Here is a 21,599-nt window from a genome sequence, read left to right on the forward strand (position 1 = left end):
TGTTGATGCTGAAAAGAAATAAGGCTGCTTGACAGTAATTATGTAGTGATGTTAAATTTACTATCATGCAATTAAATGGCTGCAAAATTTACATTCAGACAATCAAAATAAGAACAGCCCAGTCACTTGTAGAAGCAAATAATGGGCTCGTGGCTAATGTGGTGGAGCCAGTTCTGCTCGAGGCATTCATACATCATTTTGAAGGAGGCTTCATGAGCTTTGTGGTCCACTTTTGAAGCTAGTGTGTAGATTGTGGATCGATACCTCACATGTCAACAGCGAGCTGCTCGCAGTGTCATGTTATTTCCTCCTCATTATGCCTGAGTTAGGTACGTTTATCCAGCCACTGTGGGTCAAATCCACAAATCAGCAGTGTTGGGGAGTAACGGAATACATGTACCGCCGTTACGTATTTAAAATACAAAATATGAGTAACTGTATTCCGTTTAAAAAGGTGGTATTTAGAATACAGTTACTTTGTTGAAATAAATGGATTACACAGCGGTACTTCCCTGTTTCATATTGTGGCGGGTCAGGACTGTTTGGGTTTTGTTTGACAGCTACGTTCTGTTGTTCCAGGCGGCAGCGTTACGGTTGCCATGGTTACAGGGTGACGCTCTCTCTCTGCGTGTTTCTTGGGTGAGAGAGGCCTTTTTGTTGTTGTTGTGCTAAGCTAATAGGCAGAATGCTACAGGTATAGCTCTAAAGAATGTAGCATCATGGGCAGTGTAGTCCGTGCTGCAGGGAGAATGGACTGCCATACCCGTTATGTGTCTGTGAGCGAGGGAGGGAGAAAAAGGAAAAGTACGAGCTGTCATCGAGCAGAAACGGGAGCTGGAAGCATGTAAATATAATAATAACCACTGCAGCCAAGAAGAGTGCCTGACGAGCCCAGTTGTAAGTAAGCTATTAAGACTCGACTGTACACCGTGTTCGTGTTTTCCTCCAAAAACAATAAGTTCTGTTGGAGCAGCCTTTCAACGCCTCTCTCTGTCTCTGCTAGCAAAGTTGACCCAGACAACAAAGTAAAGCTAGTTTTCGGCTACGAGCCCGACACAGAACCCACCGTATTAGCCAGAGGTCCCTTTACTACGGTTCGGAGCCGCGGACCTTCAGTAACAGTAATAAATCACAGCAATAGTACATTCATGTAGTTGTAAACAGCATGATAATATATTAAGTAATCCAAAGTATTCAGAATACGTTACTCTCATTGAGTAACGTAACGGAATACGTTACAGAATACATTTTGGGGCATGTATTCTGTAATCTGTAATGGAATACATTTTAAAAGTAACCTTCTCAACACTGTCTAGATCAGTAAATAAAAAGTGACGTTATGATGTGAACTTGATGTTATACTCTACTTGCCTGGATTGTTTTTCTTTCCTCTAACTTTCTGCAGCTCCTTATTACTCTCAGATCTAAGGAATTTACAGTAGCACCTGTGAAGCTGTGTGAACAGCTAAAGCAACGGGACGCATTTTATAAAAAAAGATTTTTGCAAAAAAATCTTAAATGTTCATGTTTGTTGTTTACTTGTTGTAGTTTTATTTATTTATTTATTTTTTGCAGTTCTTTTGTGCTTACATGCACACACTGAAGTGTCTGATTTCACAATTGTTGTCACAAACAGCCAAAATCAACCCATTGCAACACTTGTTAGAGTGTTTTCCACAGACACCGGAGTGCTTTTGTTGATAGCTGGAGGCCACAAGAATTTTAAGAGTTACGAATTACTAGGAAGCAGCATCGAAACTTGCTAAACATGCTATTGTGTTTTCAGTGACAGATGAAAAAAGAAATCAGTTGTGCATTTGTCCTGTTTCTGGCAGCTTAAAAGAAAACTTTTAAAATAATTACTACAGCTTTGTCATAAACACTGCTGTGAAACTGAGTGAGAGTCATTTATGGACTGTGATTTTTTTAAAGCAGCATGTTTTCCTGATGGCAGACATACTTGCCTGTACATAATTATATATTAAAAGGAGTCATGCCAGGGAACAGGAACAGCTGTTCTTGAAATGAAGGGAAACTAAGGACAGGTGGATGGAAACCAGGTCTGCACGGGAGCCATGCACTGGAAAGGCATTGTGCATTAAAATAAATATCTTTATAGCCACAACTTGGCAACTGACGCATGAACAAATGATTTATTTAAGTCGTGAACACTTGTTCTGGCATTTCAGCCAATCGCGGCATACCCCAGCCTCCCGGGGGAGTGTTTTGACTTTCAGGAACCAATAAAAAAGGAAAGAAAGTTATCCGCTGTCTGTATAAATATGCAAAAGTTGATATTTGAGAAATTTGTCAAACTCTGTCAGTGGTGGATAAGTAGCTAATCAACATGCAACTCATCACTTCACTGTTTTCCTATTCAAAACATACCCTTTCCCCAGTCTTTCCACCTCAGTGCATTTCGAGTGAAACTTGTTGAGCCTGCAGCTTGACATTAAAGATTATGGCAGAAGTGCAGCTAATTTTTTATTTTATATTCACAATTTTTTTTGAAAGACCCATCTTCTAAAGACCAACATGCCCGGGTGTATTGACAGGCTGACCTTCGGTTCTGCAGATAATGAGAGTGAAAACCAAGTAAACAGCTTTCTGCTTTTCTCTTCTCCCAGAGAGACTCCGCTCCATTTTTGGCTGAGGGAGGAGGAGGAATGAGAAGAAGGCTGCTAAAATCTCTGCACTGCTCTGCTCATTACTGAGGAAGCAGGGAGGAGAAGGAGGAGGGAAAGATTTAGGGAAGAGAGACATATATACCATACAGAGAGACAGACCACAACTGGGTGGGGAAAAAAAGAAGAAGTAGAACACTGGCATGTTTCTCTTCACCTTATCCTCCTCTCATCCTTCTATTCCTCATCCCACTTAGCAGAGAATTAAAAAGATGCAGTCTTTCAAAGAGGCAGAATTATACTGAGCTTTTTCTATGTTATGTTGAGCTGTTGGGGCTTTTTTAAGAGCAAACACAAATAGGTGAGCAGGCAGGCCAGAGCTCGCCTGGGGAGATTAAAATCTGCAACTGAGGGCCCATCTTGCCGAAAGCTGTCAAATCTGTTTACTGGTTATCACCACGGTGACTGGCTGGGGACGCCGGTTTAGGCGCAATGCCACAGAGGATCTTTGTCACTTGTGTTTTTCTCTTCAAATACTTATGAGCGTGTCAGAATACTGGCAGATGGGTGTTTAGTAAGTGGATGGCTCAAGTCACCACTGCTGTCTGCTCTTTTATTAAAAAGATATCAAAAGGACAACAAGTTGATTTAAGATTCAAAAGCCACAACACAGAACTTTATTGGACTGGAGTTACATTTATTTTACTGTGCCTGAGTAACAAAATACAACAGCTAAAAAAAGATGGAGATGGTCAACAATGTTTTTGGGGAAAATGTCAACCTGGAAACACATTGGCTATTGACTAATGACTTAAGTTTGATTCATATAAGCTTAATTCAGTTCAATTCAATTTTATATATCATCAAATCACAACAACAGTTGTCTCAATGTGCTTTATACTGTAAGACTCTAAAATTATATAGAAAAAGAACGCTCTATGAGCAAGCTCCTTTGGTGACAGTGGAAAGGAAAAACTCCCTTTTAACAGGAAGAAACCGCCAGTAAGAGGGGGGTGACCATCTGCCGGTTGGGAGTGAGGGAGGAGGACAGGACAAAGACATTTTGCTCAGTGCTCTATCGTGTGGAGTATATTTGAGCAAGAAGCCAAAGAAAAATTAATTGCTAATACCCTACGACCAAAGACTTGACAAAAAGGTGGGTGGATGAGGGCGGGCTATTAATAGGATCAGACATGATGGAGATGAAACCAATGCTTAATGAAGAGCATTTAATATATGCATTGAAGAACATAACCTGGTCAAAAACGACGTTCCTAAGATATTCCAGGCCAGTACAAAAACGTCAGCTTTGTCTGAATTTAGTTGAAGGAAATTATGGGACATTGAGACCTTTACGTCTTTAAAACAGGCCTGTAATTGAAATGATTTGTGCTATCTGATTTCATGTATAGACATATAGAGATGGGTATCATCTGCATAGCAATGAAAATGTATGCAATTCAATTCAATTTTATTTATATAGTGGCAAATCACAACAGCAGTGTTTTCTAATAGCACAACATAATAATAATAATGATAATAATAATAATAATAATAATAATAATAATAATAACTTAAGACTACTTATTTACATGCACAAGTTGAAATCTGTCAAATAGATACGACTCTAACAATTGCCGCACATTTCCTTTAGTAGTCTCTGTATTAAAATGTTATGATTCACAGTGCACCGGTCTTTTGTGCAGGACTAAGTGCACTGAGAACATTACTGAATAAAGATAAATGTGACTGTTTTAGGACTTTTTTCCGCAACTTTTTTCCCTTCAACCAGCTTAGAGGTGACTGACAGCAGCAATCACACTTACACATCCTAAATGGTGTTTGCTGAAATTAAACCGGAATGGTACACAGTACTCTGTGTCCTGTTTAGCTGCCACTGCCTCGGGGGAGAGGAAAAAAATATGATTTTTTTACTGGCGCGTCTAAAAAAAACTGATTAAGGATGCAATCTCTGTAGAAACCACCGATGTCCTCGCTTCACATCAGATTAAATTGTCCATCTAATTGGGTCAACGTGGCTTCTTTTTAAAGGAAGATGAATAAGCATGCCAGGATACAAGGATGCAAAGATGGTAACACACTCAAGGAAGATGGAGAAGGGGGAAAGTGAGATGCAGGTGTAAAAATGCAAGAGGAAAAGGGAGTGAGCTGCACAAACTGACGGAGTGGAAAGCACGGTGACCATAAAATCAACTGCTACACCTCTACCCACTCAGCTTTTTTCACATCATTACATATTGGCATATGCTAAAATCTGTTCATGTTAATTAACCTCTTTAATTTAGCTCCAGTAGTTACTGTAAGCTTGTCAATGCAGCCAATCAATGCATGCATAATTACATGAAATGGATACGGCGCTCAACCAGTTCACTCGACCTTCAGCTGACGACAGATCACAGCTCCACTCATGCTCCAGATTAATTTCAATAATTCCCTGTATGTTTCCCAAGACTGCATTTTGCTAGCGAGTCGATAAACATCAAATGAGAGGTGATAGTTGAGGTTAATTGCTCAAACAAAAGGTCAAGTCTATTATTGATAGAGTCTACACGGGGTGAACAGCAGAGGCCGCGATGCTGAAGAGAAAGATTTGTGACCAAGCTGCTCAAGATGGAAGCAGAGCGAGCAGCACCGAGCCTGAGTAAATGTATAATGACAGTTTGACTCAGCATTTAAATTGCTTGAGGAAAACCATGCAGATGGAGTGCAAACATCACATAGTTTCAGGGCTTTTCGTTTAGATTTTCTCAGTCTTGATACATTTTTAGCCACATCAACAAGAATTAAATAAAGTAAGTATCTGTAAAGTTTTCTTTATTACTTGAATTACTTTTCATGGTTTTGCACTCAAAATCTAGTTTAGTTTGCATTGGTTTATTTTAGTTAACTATAGTAACTTTGATCAGAGCTGCTGGAAAAGTCACTGGTTGACAACAAGCCTCATTAGGTAAACCAGGGGTGTCCAGCTCCAGTCCTCGAGAGCTATTGTCCTGCAGCTTTTAGATGCATCAAATGATGCATCTAAAAGCATCATCATCAAGAGGTAATCAAATGATGGGATTACCTCTTCAGAATGCCATCAAGTTTAGCAAAGGCCTGGTAACAAGCCATTCATTTGATTGAATGGCTTGGATGCATCTAAAAGCTGCAGGACAGTAGCTCTCGAGGACTGGAGTTGGACACCCCTGAGGTACGTGTGGCACTATGTTAAAGACAGAGACATGAAAATAGTAGCCCCCCCCCTTTTATTTGATGCTCAGAGACATTTTCTTTTAGTAAGACCACTGTAATGTCAGTTTTACTGTTGTATAAGTTCCACCAGCAGAGGGCGCTCAGTCCTGTACGCATCGGTAGCTGACGCTACACTAGAAGAAGTAGTGTCCGTGGTGAAGAGGCAGCGTACGGCCCGCGCGCCGAAAGAACTGATTAATCAGACATATTTCTGTCTTTACAGGTAAGCTGGGTGGTTGGTAATATAAAACAGAGGTTCTAAAAGTGACAGACAGCAGTGGCGATTAATGATAAATGTCTTGTTTGTGGTGAATGTTAAGCTAAAGAGCTAATTTCCAAGTTGGTCCAGTTGTTAGCCTGTTCTGATCCAAGTGTTAGACTGTACCTAAAGCTTGTGAGTTCATTGCAGGTATTTTTGGGTTAAAGTCGCAATATATATGTTTTGCACAATAAGAGAAAATGTGAATTGCTTTATGTTTAGTTCACGAAGAGTGAATGTTATAAAAATGTTAAGAAAAACATTTATTTGAAAGAGATTAGTTTGATAAATACAGTTAAGAAGACAGGTTCATAAATAGATTAAAACAGTAGTAAAAACAAGATAAAACTAATGAGAGTTCACTATGTTATTCATGCGTATAGTAAAATGTATTTTTGTGATTTAAGCAGTTTATAAGAGGTGCATGTGAATATGAAACTGTATAAGTTACTTGTATAAAGTAATGTCAGCTACACTAGAAGTGGTGTCAGTGGTGAAGAGGCAGCGTACGGCCTGCATGCCAAAGAGAACTGATTGTCATATTTTTCTGTTTTTACAGTTTTCTGTAAAAATAAATATGTTGCACGGGAGATGAGTTGGCCCATCATTTCAGAAGTGTAACATACGCTGCACCACACTGTTGCCTGAATGGAAGCAGTGTTGCCAACTCCTCAGTAAGGAAAATTGCTATTGGTTGTCCTAAAAGTCGCTAGAAGTCGCCAAATGACGTCATCGCGTAATTTGCATAACTGGTCATGCTAATGTAATTGTAACCTATGTTGTTGGAGAGAGAAATAACATCGTGGAAGAGACATAAAGTGAGTAAAAAACGTCTTAAACGAATTTAGAATTTATTTAAAACTACAAATTAAATTTCTTTTAGCAATTACTGTTTTTTGTAATGTCACAATTCCAACCCTGCTCCTTTATCCGGGCTTGGACCAGCAAAAGTGACCCGAAATTGGCACTCTGGTGGAGTTACTCTGTGTGTGTGTGTGTGTGTGTGTTTATAAGTACTTTTAAACCTTGTGATCCACAAAACAGCATAACAGTAAAAGAAGAACTGACTGCGTTACAGTCAGTGGAGGAGCAGCGGCTTCGCCCATGCGTGATTCATTTGCAGTTTGGACGCACAGGTGTGAACGTCTCCTGCCCTGATAGCAGCTGGGGGAGGACTATCCTCCACCTGGGAGCACTTTGGCACGGGTGAGGTGCCCACGGCAGCACCGCTGCTTGTTGAAAACGCATATCGCTCTTACTCTCATGTCAAAAAGTTGTCATAAATAAGTCTCCAATAATACCAGAAAAAGTCGCCAGATTTGTCGCTAGTCGCTTTTTAGAAACAAAGTCGCTAAGGGGGTCTGAAAACTCGCTAAATATAGCGACAAAGTCGCTAAGTTGGCAACACTGAATGGAAGCTCAGTCTGTTGTCACACACGCTTTATTCTGATTTTGAGCACCATGTTGTAAAATGTCTCTGTCTATTAAAAAGTTATTTAAGGAGCAGTTTGTGCCAAATTCAGTTAATACAGAGGTCCCCAACCCCCGGGCCATGGACTGGAGTCTTTGTTACAGGGCCGTGATAGTTGAGGCTCAGGTGTGAAATTTATGTTGTTCAGGGTTTTTATCATCAACTCTGTTTCCCCGGTACCAAAATCTTCTTTTTTTGGTACCGCTACTGGTTTTATTTTGTTGTATTTATCCGCAACACCTTAAAGGCCGGTCCGTGAAAATGTTGTCGGACATAAACCGATCGTGGTGCAAAAAAGGTTGGAGACCGCTGAGCTAATATACAGAATAATAGGAGGCTGTTTTGCATGCCTATAATTGTATTGAAGTTTCGTTTGTATGTGTCTTGATTGTTATCAATGTTTTTATTATGACAATTACTCTGACGAGGACAATAAAGTTATTCTGATTCTCTCAGAGGCATCAGGAACTTGAGTACTGTGCACTTCACACAATGATGATAGTTTCTTCATTTGGTGAATCATCTGGGCTCCATGTGAAATCTTAGGGTTTCCTTTAGAAAACTCCAACACAGTTGGAGAAACCATCACTTCAACTTGCTCATACCTACACACTATAATTTAATGTTACTGCTATAACATTTCATATGCTGCTTGTATTCAAAAGGCTCAGAGAAAAGGCCCAAAAGAGTCAAAAGCCATATCTGATTTGGATTATGTAGATCCCATGCAGCGTGAGCTTTTGTTCCATGCGCAGGGAGCTTCCAGCGTGGCTGCAATTTTTATATCTCTCCCTGGAAGTCCTGTTTTGATCACTCACACAGTGTGTGCTGAGATTTCACCACAGACCAAAAACTTGCACAGACAGCGAAGGCAACTTGTGCTTCCAACTGAAACTGATTGGAATTTCATGTGCTGGGAGAGAATTTGTCATTTTTCTCAATATTCCTCATACTATTCACCATAAAGTCATCCCCCAGGATAGCCTCTACTGTACTGACCTGAGGCATGTGAGGGAGAACATTCAGAGGAACAGCTCTGACCTGCGGTGCATGCCAACCTGTCATCTCGTGCCAGCTCAGAGCGCATCTAAAATGCAGGAGTTTTTTTGGCCATACAAACAATCTTTGCTCACCACCTGGACCACTCATCAGATTTGCCTCCCAGCAACTTTGTCCACTTCACGAAAAATGAAAATCAAGTTGAAGGGTCGCCATTTGACACAGTGGAAGAGATCCAGCACACATCTCAGAGGCACACATGGGAACATAACAAGACTTCAAGTGAGAAATCTAAAAATAGCAGCTGCACGGAGAACAGGGCAGATTGCCACGCGATGCTCCTGAACATGAGAGTCAATTTCTCACATTTTTTCCTCACACTTTGTATATTATGAGGATATTTGCCATATGCAACATGTATAACTTGAAATGTACTTAGTCAAGACAGTGCAATAATCCAGTCCAATCCAATTTTATTTATATAACACCGAATCACAACAATGCTCACCTCCAGCATTGTTTTTGATTTGTATTTAAAGGTAAAGAACCTGCAATAATACAAAGAAAACTGAGAAAACTCCAACAATCAGATGACCCCCCCAATGAGCAAGCACTTGGTGAGAGTGGGGGAAAAAACTCCCTTTAAAAGACAGAAACCTCCAGCAGGACCAGGCTCAGGCAAGGGTGGCCATCTGCCACCGGGTGGAGGTGAGAGAGGGAGGACAAGGCAAAAGAATCACTGTGGCAGAGAGCCAGAGGATGATAATAACCAGTGATTAAATGCAGAGTTGTGTATAAATGCATGGGCCGTGAAAAGACGTGAGTGAAGAAGAAACAGTGCATCATCGGAATTCCCACAGCAGTCCAGGTCTTTGCTCAGCCAATCGGACGGCATGTGGGTCATAGTAAGCCTGTCCCGACTTCCTCCTGTCAGATGCGTGGAGGCAAGCCAGGTGACAGAGCTGTTGCAGGTTTGTATTGGCAAACACTTGCTTTTCCCGTTTTAATGCATTTCTTTTAACACCCACTAACTTATGCAACTTAGATGCTGATTACTGTGAGCCAGAGCCACAGTGTTGTTGTGCACTGAACAGAACGGAATTGGTGAGTTTGAACTTTTAATTGACTGTTTGTATTGCTACCAGCTGACGCTCATTGGTTGCTGCCGGTCCAAACAATTTGATTTTGATTTGACCGATATTTGTTGAATAAAAAATGCTGTGAAGCTATATAGTATGTGTATAGCAGTTGAAATGTTTCAGTTAAATCTTTATTGGTTAAATATACTGTTTGTTTATTTGTGTACACAGGAACAAGAATAACTTAATGTTTTGGCTAATGTTGGCTGACATTTTTGTGTTATTCTTGTGATTTCTTTTTGGCCTTGTTTATTTAATGCAGGCCAGGTGAACCCTTTTCGGGTATGAAAAAGGATGGCGAGCCAATGAACGGCTAGGAGCAGGACTCATTCTGCAATTGAAGCTTCCACTGGTTGGGTAGGAAGCTATCAAAGACGACGCTCTGTCCCCATTTTCCAAATACACTGATTTCCATAATCATACACACCATTCCCCCCATTTATGGACAATAGCGCTTGGACATCTCTCATGGACATTCAGATAAAACTCATGGACTCCAGTGTGGATCAGTGTTTTTGATGTTAACATGTGTTGTTTATGGGGAACTGTTTTCTATATTGCTTGGTATAAGCCAGAAGAATTTGCTTAGTTGTTTTTGTGCACCCCCACTGGGTTTTTGATTAATTGAATAGCTGCAGCAGGAGTGATTATTTAAGTTTTCCTTTTCTTTTCTTGTTATTTTTCTTTGGGGTTTGGTTAAATACATGGTACCTGCAAAAGCATTTTGTGTTGTGTGTATTTATTAATTACTGCCCACCAGCTCCAGTAGCATTCCTAAATCCTCTGATTAATAATAACCATAGTATTTCACTCAATACCTTGCCTGTATTGATTCATTGGCGCTTCATCAGTGTTACAATGGTCAGGGTCAGCTGATCCCACCCTAACTTTGAGCTTTCTCCAAAAGGAAAATGTAATCCTAAGCTTAAAAGTAGAGAGTGTTTATAATAATTGTAATTGATGGATGTTTTCAAAAGTGTAACTTTACATTTCCTATTAACATTTGCATTATGTTGGCAAATTTAATTGTCGGATAAGGCAAATATGTGCATAAAACTTTACAGGAATCCTCCCACTTTCATAATCACCTCTTTAGTAAATTCACTCTTGACTCATACTTAAGGCAAGTATCCAAGTGATGTACAAAATAAATCTTTAAAAAATTAAATTTAAAATCCCCCTTTATAGTGGCTTCATTCATTTGGGGTTACCTCCTGAGGACGTGGTGATATCCTCTTCTTGGTGTATAAAGAGCCTCTGATGTGCCTCAGCTGAGTCAGTGAAGAACAGCTGTCATGATTTCTCCCTGCTGGAAAATAAAAAGTATTACCATAGTTAGGAAGCTACATCAAAGGATGTACAGCACTTTAAATGCTAAACATATGTCGGGGTAGTCCTCACTTTTTCTTTGCATTTACATTTCGTGTAAAATCTGTATCCAGTGTGACTTAATCTGGGTGCAACAGTTAGATAAGCTTTTATCTTATATATTAGTCATAAGAACAGAGGCTTTTCTAATCTAGAGCAATATAGAAGCCATCAGTGCATCCCTATCGGACATAATGTGAGCCTTATCATGATGTTTTTTCTCTGTTTTAAAGCACATTCTTTTTTTGCCTTTGTTTTGATGAATGTTCTAAATGAAACAAAGGTGAATAAATTTCAGGTTGATTTCAGGTTGAATTCAGAGAAATAAACTTTTTGGTTGCTATTGTTTTGCAGGGTTCATCAGTTTCTTTGAGCCGAACAGAAGTTTATTATATTTACAAATGATATTGGAAGTAAGTGCAGAAGATAAACAATAAGAATGTGGGTGTGAGTCTGATTCGTATCCAGAGTTTTGGAGTTCTGCTTACTTTTCTTCATATTTCCAGTGCGTACTGTGTTTTATTGTGTTCTTGGACCTTTAATGCCTGTTGTGATGGATTCTGGTTTTAATGTTTGTTCCGAATCTTTGGTTTTCAGCTTCATTTTCTGTCTTATTATGTGTAGTTCCTCTCACTGTTTTCCTTTCTGTTCTTTCCTCTGCCTCGTCTTTTATTTGTGCCTTTGTCCTATTGTGTTGACTGTTGACTCTGACTTTTTTTGTATTCATGCTTAATTATGATTTTTCTGGCTTCTTATTGTAGTTTGTCAGATGGTTTCTTTGGAGTCTTGCGTTGAGCTTTGCTTCCTTCTATCTTGATTCCAGATCGTCTGCGCCTGTGTCTCGTTTCCTGTCCTGTGCTCTACACTGTAAAAAATGGCAGCGAATTTGACATAAAAACCATGTAAAATCCCTACAGAAAAGTACAGTAAACTCAAAAACACAATTATTCTGCTTCAATCACAGTGGACTTTTGTAAACTATTAAATATAATATTTTTGTTATATTTACAACATCAATGTGTGATTATAATCAAATTTATTGGTTAAAACTACAAATACTTTGAACAAAAACAGTACTCGTAACAAAACAATTATGTTAATTTGACATGCAAGTATTGTAAAAATTATAGTTTTAGTCAGTTGTTTTTAAAAATCCAAGAATTATATGTAAGTCACTTTACAAGTTTATACTGCATGGATGTACTGGACCCACTTTTAACATGATTCATGAAACGATGCAAATTCCAATAGGACTAATTAAAATGTTTTCACAGAAGATGTCATTGTGAACCTGAGAGGTTGCCTCTCTATTTATAGCCTACATGAAAATATACAATTACAATTGTTTACATTATGTGTGCAGCTATTTGCAGCCTATTGTAGAGTAACATATAAGAAATTATTATTTAACGCCTAAGTAATGCTTCTGTTCAGTCATACTGCTTGTATTCTTTATGTTTCTTTTAATTGCAGTGTGATACTTAGACTAGACTACTGTTTTGGGTTAGGTTAGCAATGTCTCATTATTACAAGCTAAACAAACTTACAGTGCCTCCCATAGGATTTCTATGGTGCCTCCTCTCCACAGAACTGTAAGCTACTGTAGGTTAGTGATGTGCGGATCGATCCTGAAATATCGATTCCTCCGATACCAATCATTTATGTTCTAGAATCGATTCTCACATTAAAATGTCGATTTTTTTTTTTTAGTAATTTAGTGTAAATTTGTAGTTTAGCATTAACAGGAACACAGTGGAAAGAAACTATAACATTCGGATTGTCTACATTCAAAGGAACTACTTCCTCTTCCGCCTTTCATAGTCATGTGCGAAATATGGCTGTATAAATGTCTTGCAGCCCCTTGGCGTGCGCACTCACAGCGATGGCTGAGCGTAATTGGAGTCATGTGCGGACGTATTTTACCTCCACAAACAGCTGAGACGTGGTTTGCAATACATGTGGCAAAAAAGTGCTCCAAGAGTGAGGTGTTGTGGCCATACTACCACTATTTGCGCCATTATTCAGCACTGTTGTTGAAATTTGGTCCATTGATGAGGTTATGGACGCCTAGGTTCGAATGTAAACACAGTTACTTCAAAAGATGTGCCGGACACTTGAAAAGCTTCAAAAATATTTCTCAAACTTTGTCAACACATCATCAGATGTATCAGGCTTATCTTTTAGTTGGACAAGAATGCCGTGAACTGCTGCAAGTGAAGGAGAGCTGTGTGTTTTATCCCAACCTCTACAGTCACACTATTCAGCATGCAGTCAGGGAGTTAGCTTGTTCAGAAAGCAATACCACAATTACCACAGACATTCAGTACAAGGGCACTGCATATAAAAAGGGACAGTTTCTTGTGTACAGAAATGACGAGTGTATGGAGTTTGGTGAACTTCTACTCATCTTGATTCAAAATGACACATCTGTTTATGTTCTAATGGATATCCACAAAGGCATCTTCCTCTCCGAATACCGTCTGTATTCTGTGACAAAGGACAGTCTTGGGTTACAGTGTATCAACATTAATGACCTGCCTGATTTCTATCCTTTGGTATCATACATTCTTGAGTAAACTTCCTGCAGAAGTGATGCTTTTTCTTGAGAGGGGGAAAAGGCCTCGCCCAAAACTGAGGAGGCAAATGGATTGTTGTGACTGAGATGATGGAAAAATGTCCTCATGTAGGTAGAAAACATTCAATTGACATTGCAAAAAAAATGGTGGCAAAATATCCCACATCTCTGCGAGATGTAATAGAGGGTGATATTGTTGGCGCAGGCTACCTTACCCTTATCAAACCGTTGCAGAACAGAATTGAAAATGTAAGGCGTACTTCAACACCCAAAATAAGAAAAAGAAAACATCAGACTGACTCAGACCACACAGACGAGATCCCATTAGAAGAAAGAGCAGCAATGCAGGATACATACGGGAGCATTCAATGGGATGTAGAATTTCTGCCTCTTGAAGAATCTTCAGAGAGCCAACAGCAAAAGATGGAAAAACTCAAGGTGATGATCCAGCAAGCTGATGCCAATCAAGAAGAGGTAAAAAGTCTAATGAAGTCCACTTATTACACACAACGTCAACATGTCAATCAGGGGAAAAGTATCAAATGCCAATTAGGTTTGATGAACTTGGCATGTCTGTCCACTTCAAAGAACTTACTGGGATTGACCTCAAAGAGACATTCACACGAAATTTGTATTTGAAGAGGAAAAGGCTTCTGGACTACATGATCACAGTTGCTGTCAGCAAAAGCAAGGCGTTCCTTCAGACTTATGCAAGGCTTCAGAGGATGCGGGGACCGCAGAGTGGCTGCTCAGATGATGTAAAAGAGATGGTCCTGCTTCTGCTCAGCTACTTTGAAGAGAAGGAGGAGTCTGTGTTCAAGATACATGTCTGGCAGATGAGGTACAACTGGAGCAAGTGCCTCTGACACCCACTATTATTGTGTGTGGTAAGTCTGTTTCAAGCCTGTTACCACTGGGCATACATGCCAACCCTCCCGATTTTTCCGAAAATCCCGAATTTCAGTGTCCCTCCCGAAAATCTCCCGAAGCCACCATTCTTCTGAATTTCTCCTGATTTTTCCATCCGAACAACAAAATGGAAAAACCATATGCCAGAATTCATAGCGCGGGCCAGCCAATTCCAGTTTACAAAAATGGCAGTATTTACTTAGTTTTAATATTCATCTTATTTCTCTTTCTGAGTCGCAAAATGAACTTTTAGCATATTTTCAGGCGAGAATGTAGCTGTGTAAACTTGGCGAGAACAGTGAACTCCCGGCACATCGTTTTCAACCCCCCGCGGTCTTTCGCTACTCAGGTTAAACATGATATATAAGTCACTTTGATAACTTAAAAATGTTATTGTTTGGCTTTTTCAGTGTTTTATTTGTTCGTGAGTAAATCGGTTTGGCTGAGATTAAAGTTATTAGATTAGATTAAATAAAACTTTATTAATCCCTCGGGAGGGTTCCTCCGGGGTTTTCACACAGCTGAATAAACATCAAACAGAAAACTGATTAAACAGAAGTGTGAGATTGTCGAGAATTTTCGCCACCATCCGGTTATATTTTAGATAACAAGGAGCATGTTCCTATCACATCTATCACACCTGTGCTCTTCTGTTCCTTGTCAGTGTGGAGATTAGAAAATTATTTTACTGTTACTATTCATAACCATTATCATTACTGTTGCATTACTTGTCGTTTATCATTATCATTTCATCAGAGCAGTTATTGAAGCTGTTGATGTTACATTAAAGTCTGTATTTCAGCTGTTAGCTTAATTACATAATAATCTTTCATTGCAGGTGCAACTGTAACCACTCAGCAGCCTGCTGCATTGGAGTTTGCCTGGTAACAGATGACTCAGAATAAGTCAGGAAGTATACTTCTAAAATGTCTTTGTTTGTCGAGTGAGGTCATGCACTGAGGTCAAGACACACATAGGCTGCCTGTACACACATACACAGTATCTAGACTTGTTTTGCTCGAAACTGCAAAGTTGTTTTACCTGCGTACGTGACAGTTTAGTTCCACAGATAAGTGAAGTGCAGTAAATGAAATAACAGGAAGCATCTGGCGGTGGCGGAGGAACAGAGGAAGGAACTGTTCTTTTTTGAATGTGTCCAAGCTTGGGATTACTGGAACTGATGCATTTTATCTATCTGCTTAGACGCACGAGGGGCGTTATATTTCCTGATACCCTGATGTTATAAATACGACTGCTCGTTTATTGTTTGCCACCATTATGTCTGGTTAAACTTGGGTAACACTTTATAACACGACCCACAAATAAGGCACAAATACCCAGTACTTGCATACAATTTGCAGGCAACATGTCAGGTTTTTGCAAGAAACAATGAAACAAGTGCACTGTAAGTGCAGGGATACTTTAGTTACTCCATAACACGGACAGCGCCCCAGAAAGTACGGGGCACTTACACTGTACTTGTACTTACCTGAACTTTAAGTCCCACAGCACCTTAGCATTGTTGTTCAGCCACCTTTAGCAATCTTCCATCAGGAGTTGGGCACTAACTGATATCCTGTACGCTATCTCAACCGCTCACTTTTTATATTCTGCTGCTATGAACTGGACCGTCCACACTTGCAACTCGGGTCCTCTCGGCTGTGTGGAATAGGCAGATAGTGTGCCACATGATGCTGCAGTGTATTAGGGGATAGTTCCCGCTGACCCTCACAGACAAGCCCACATAGAGAAGGATCTCTTCTCTTTCACAGTTTGCTTTATTACATACTTGTGACCCATTAGAGGTCATGACCATCCACACATCATTTCCAAGACAGCATTGTTGTTGGGGTTTTTTTCAACAACAGTCAAGCAGGTCCTGTACAGTGAAGTGTGATTTCTAACAAGCTGCCAGTAAGGATGATTCCTGCATCTTATGACTCATGTCGTAATTAATTACTCCCACTCAAATCAGGGAATAAAAAGAGAAAGAAGGAAAGAGTGTGAAGAATGAGTAGAGCAAATGAGAGAAGACAGAGAGATGAAAGCAAAAGGAAGAGGTCGCTGAAAGGCTATGCGAGTGTAGAGGTAACTGCCCATCATAATTCAAAATGTTCCACTGCTGCTTCATTTGTGTGCAGCGTAATTGAGCTGGTCATTTGCTGCTTATCATGGCAGCATTACCATGAAATGGTCTCGACTAATTGAAAGCCCAGGAAGATGGGTCCCAATGGTGAGGAAATAGATGACCGTGAACTTTTAGCCATAATGAAATTATTCCATGTCTCTATTCCAATAATAATATGTTGTAGAGAGATTAAAGACAACAGGTTATGCACCCTTTTGTGGATGTCATAACTGTCAAAGTTGAGATTCTGGTGAATCTAGCTCTCCTTACAGATGGGATTCAGTCTACAGAAATTAATCCTGTATGTTCTCGGAGCGCACGAAGCACACGCTGCCTTTAGACCGATGTGCCAGCTTAAATATCTGCTTTAACTGCCCCAGGGTCATGCTGGGAAACCCTTTGAATATTCACTCTGACTTTCATTGACATCATATAAAGCCAAATGTGATCCCTGTCTCTGTGTAGGCTCTGGCAGACTCACAGAGTTCACCTTTGTTCATCTAAATCTATGATAAAACACATTTGCTTATCCAGCCAGCTGACACCGATATTGTTATATTTTAAAAGTTGGAGAAGTCGTGATCTTAAAAGTACAGCGGCCCCACATTTAGAGTTTTGCTAGATGAGGCAGCAGCATAACTATATTACTTCAAATTGAAGTAATTATGAAGTTTTACAGTTTTAAAAAGTTCTGTTTTTTTAATGAACTTATGTGTTTTGTGGACCTGGAGGATGCTTTAACCACATTTCTTAGGGTCCTTTAGAAGTTCGGGGTATTTTGACCATCCTAGTAAGACGTAATCGGTGTTACGTCTATGGTGATACAGAGAAGTCAAGCTGACAGTTTACCTGCTGATCTACATTTCTACGTTCACCTTTGGTCCTGAGCTCTGGGTAGTGACCAAAACAATGAAGCTTGGGATACAAGCAGCAGAAATGAGGTTCCTCTGAAAAGTGTCTGGGATCAGGCTTAGAGATACAGGGCTCTAGAGTGCGACCAATTTGGTCGCAAATGCGACCAAATTTTTCCGTGGTGCGACTAAAAAAAAAAATTTGGTCGCACCTGTGCGACCAACTGTTCAGGTAACAAATAAAAAAAAAAAATCTCTGCAACTCTCCGTGTGGTCAACAACAGACACACATTATGCCCCTATCGTGGACTAAACCAATCAGAGATAGTCAGGGGCGGGACCTCTCTGATTGGCCGTGGTTCAGTTGAAAGTGCAGGTGGAAGAGAGAGGTGAGTAGTCTGAATAAGGCGATATCAATTCATTAACGGATTCCACACAAAGACGTAAACACAGAGCGGACCCGACGCATCAGAATCAGCTTTGTCTTTCTCGGCTTTCTCACCCGACGGCTTGTACACGGATACGCTGTCGGAGCTCAGCGATTCTGATGCGTCGGGTCCGCGCTGTGTTTACGTCTTTTTTGCGCTGATTCTGAGCTGCAGGTTTCGTCTCTCTCCAACTAAAATTCGCCGAGCCAGCAGCAAAAGAAGCAGCAAACTAGCTTCACATTTGATTAATGTCGTCATGAATTCCCTCTGACTTTTGCTGTTTTGCTTCCACCACAATAAAAATCACACTTCCTGCCCAGCTCTCTCTCTCTGTGTACTTCAGGAATAGTTTCCCGTCTCAAATCTGTTTTCTGCATTATTCATTCACTTATTACCCATCAGTCTACCGTTGTTTACAGCGCTGTCTTTTTCTTTTTTCACTTAAATGACCTCCGACAAGAAAGCCTAATTTCTGCTGTTCAATACTGAAGAAATTTAAACTTATTAAAATTATGCAAAATTGCAGGATATTACAGAATATTTTAAGGTTTTGTGCTATAAAAAGCCAGGCCAGGAAAATCTCCTTCATGTTTTTCTGTGTTTTATTCTCAGTTACTTTTCGCACAGTGTATCCAGAAAACACATTATATGCTGCAATAAATGCACCGCCCAAGTGTCCCCTCTCCCCACTGCCTTTCAGCAGCAGGCAGCAGCAAACAGGTCGTCAGAGGAGCCGAGATGATGATTAAGTTTAACATTTTCTACAATATTGACAAAGCACTTTAAGCACAAGATTGTTAGTTAATAATTTAGAAATGAACATTGTCTGTATGGACTTCCCCCCCAAAGAAGGTGCACATGTAAAACTGCAGTGTTAAGCGATGCAGTTGAAAAATTTGTGTGCGCCTAACTTTTGTGCCGGTACGCCTAAATTTTTAAAGTTAGGCGTACCGGTGCGCCCATGTCAAAAAGTTAGTCTAGAGCCCTGAGATATGATGGATGGATTGATGGAAATAAAAAGAAGTCATGTATTATTTAAAAACAATTATTTAAGGGATTCACTCCGTACATTTTTTTCAGCCTGTATCCTCTGCAGTGCATCCAGGCTTTCAGATATCCTGAGTGACAGCGTCTTGATTTAGAAGCCAAGTAATACAATTTTGAGATTTGCCATCATGTGAAGAGAGCACACGTTTAGCAAACACAGTTAGCTTCATGTACAGCATCTGGCTCATCAACACAAATGTAATCACCATACTCGGGGGACACACTGAAGTCCTCAGTTCTTCTACATGAGCTGTTAATTGTGCTGATGACACAGATGAAAACACAAATACATGGATGTACACAACGGTACATAATACTCCTGCCACACACACAGACAGAAAGACAACATCCCAGCAGGTGGCTCACGTAGATCCATCTGTCCAGACTGAGGGATTCCAAGCAGCTGGTCTTGATGACATTTGCTTGAGGTCTTATCTAATTGGATTCTCTAAATGGCAGCAGTACAGAGGACCGGTCACAGGATAGGACATCATTGCTCCAGTTTAGCTTTCCATCATTTCTGTCGTCCTTCTAGATTACATCTTAACCCTTTAAAACCGGTCGGAGCAGCACGCTCTGTTTTGCGTAACTATTTTTAAATCCCTGTAGCTCTGCAACCACGTAAGCTAGCGCAATTTTTTTTTTGCATATGAAACCGGAGGAGTTGTACTTACATCTTATGCCATCAGCTTGTCCTCGGTCACAGTTTCCTTCCACATATAGCTTTGCAAAAACTGCATAAAAAGCACTTGCAGCAACAAAAACATAATATTCCAGAAACACGCTTTGCCGATCCATCAGCTGTTCATAACACTTCCTAGGTTGGAATAGACGTCAGCGCGAACTTTCGCATGTCCGCCATGACCTGCCCGAAACCGGAAGTGACGTCATTTTCGCGGAAATGTAGTTTTTTTACTATCAGGGCCTCATGAGCCTATACTGGTGTTTTTAAAAGTTATGTTTGACTTTATGACTTTCTGTGTCGTTTCTGGGATGCTTAGGACTCATATTGCACTGCTGGAAATAGTTTATTTTGATGCATATGCTGTTTTTTTGCAAATTTGCATTATAATATTTATTTTCATTTTTCCTGCAGTATATAAAAATTGGTGTATTTCAAAAATAAAACTATGAAGACACTCAAAATAAATTTCCTGTGGTGCGAAACTATTTTGTGCAACTTTTTTGTATTTACAGTTTTGAGGGATAAGCCTCTTAAATTTCTCTAACTAGAAATATATGTTAAAAAACAAAAACGATTTTCAATTTTTTTGTAGTTTATTGCACTTTTTGCAATTTATGTAATTACTATGCACTTAATGCAGACATATTATTAGAATTTGGGCTATAATGGTTGTATTGATGTATAGAAACTTGAAATGCTCCCAAAAATGGCTCTACAGCATGTAAAAATATAATATCAGCTCTGGCGGACTTGGTTCTATGGTAGGTCCTAAAGGGTTAAACAGTTCTCAAACTACATCTGTGCTGTATAAAGGAGTGTAGATGTTCTATCTTCGTGTTATGAAACACTTCTCGCAGGCGAATTGTCTTAAAACCTTTAAATAAGAGGTAAGAAAAAAATGTGCAAATCAAAATTCTTCTGATTGCTTCTTTCTTGCAATCCCATGCCTTGACCTTGTGTCTCTGATTTTGTGGGATTATGTTTCACAGGAAACTATTTTTTTAAGAATTTGGAATTTAGAAAGGCAATCAGAAACTCAGCCTTTTTGCAACAGCACACAAACAGTGGAGCAGTTACTGCTGCTGATCTAAAGCCGTCCAACTCCAAGTGGGTGTCCACTTTTTGGTGGGCTGCTGCTCACTTTTCTCCCACACTCGCTGCTGCTTTTTGGCAACGAGCAAAAACAGTAACTATGGAAATTCATACATGCAATAGACGCATTTTGGGAGGAGGCAGTTCGCTAGCTCAGCGGCTTCCTATTACACCTGTATGTTACCTGTTACTCCACAGTCATACTGTCGTGGTCCTGAGTCTGCCGACTCAGTGTTTTGTGTTTCCTTATGATTTTGTTTATTCTGATTATGTACTCCGTTATGATTTGCCATTTGTTAGGTTTCTGTTCTGTGCCTGCCCTGGTCTCACTTCCGTGTCCCCTCTGTCTGTCTGTGGCGTCACACTGTCTGCTTGTGAATCTGTCTTTAGTTCAGTGTCTCGTCTGGTTCTCTGTGTCTGAGTTTCCTGTTTTATTCTGAAGGTCCCCGTCTCATGTGAGTGTGTTCAGGTTACGTTTCCCCTGTCCCGTCAGCTCTGATTTCTCCCAGGTGTGTTGCCCTCCTGTCTCTCATCCCCTGATTACTGCTGTGTGTATTTAAGCCATGTGTGTTCTCCTGCTTGTTGCTGGTTCGTCTGTGTTTCATGGTGTCCTGTTCCTTGTCTGCGGCTCGCTGCCTCTCACCCCGTTCGTATGATCTGCGGTTTGTTATTTAGTTTTCCCAGTTCAGGTTTGTTCTGTAAATTCTCTTCCCTCACTGCCTGTTTTTGCCACTCCACCACTTGTAAATAAACGTCACTCGAATTATCAGTC

The 21,599-nt window shown here is 40.1% G+C and overlaps 1 protein-coding gene across 1 annotated transcript in view; it reads left to right on the top strand.

Moving 5' to 3' along the window:
* The first annotated feature begins 446 nt into the window (after window positions 1-446).
* Window positions 447-21,599, top strand: part of sgcd (sarcoglycan, delta (dystrophin-associated glycoprotein)) — a 598,968-nt gene continuing 577,815 nt past the window's right edge. The window contains exon 1 of the mRNA XM_085173729.1: window positions 447-1,320. The gene's annotated coding sequence lies outside the window, so the exon portion shown is untranslated. The remainder of the gene's footprint in view (window positions 1,321-21,599) is intronic.

This window comes from Neolamprologus multifasciatus, chromosome 10 (genome assembly GCF_963576455.1).
Source record: "Neolamprologus multifasciatus chromosome 10, fNeoMul1.2, whole genome shotgun sequence".
Lineage (NCBI taxonomy): Eukaryota > Metazoa > Chordata > Actinopteri > Cichliformes > Cichlidae > Neolamprologus > Neolamprologus multifasciatus.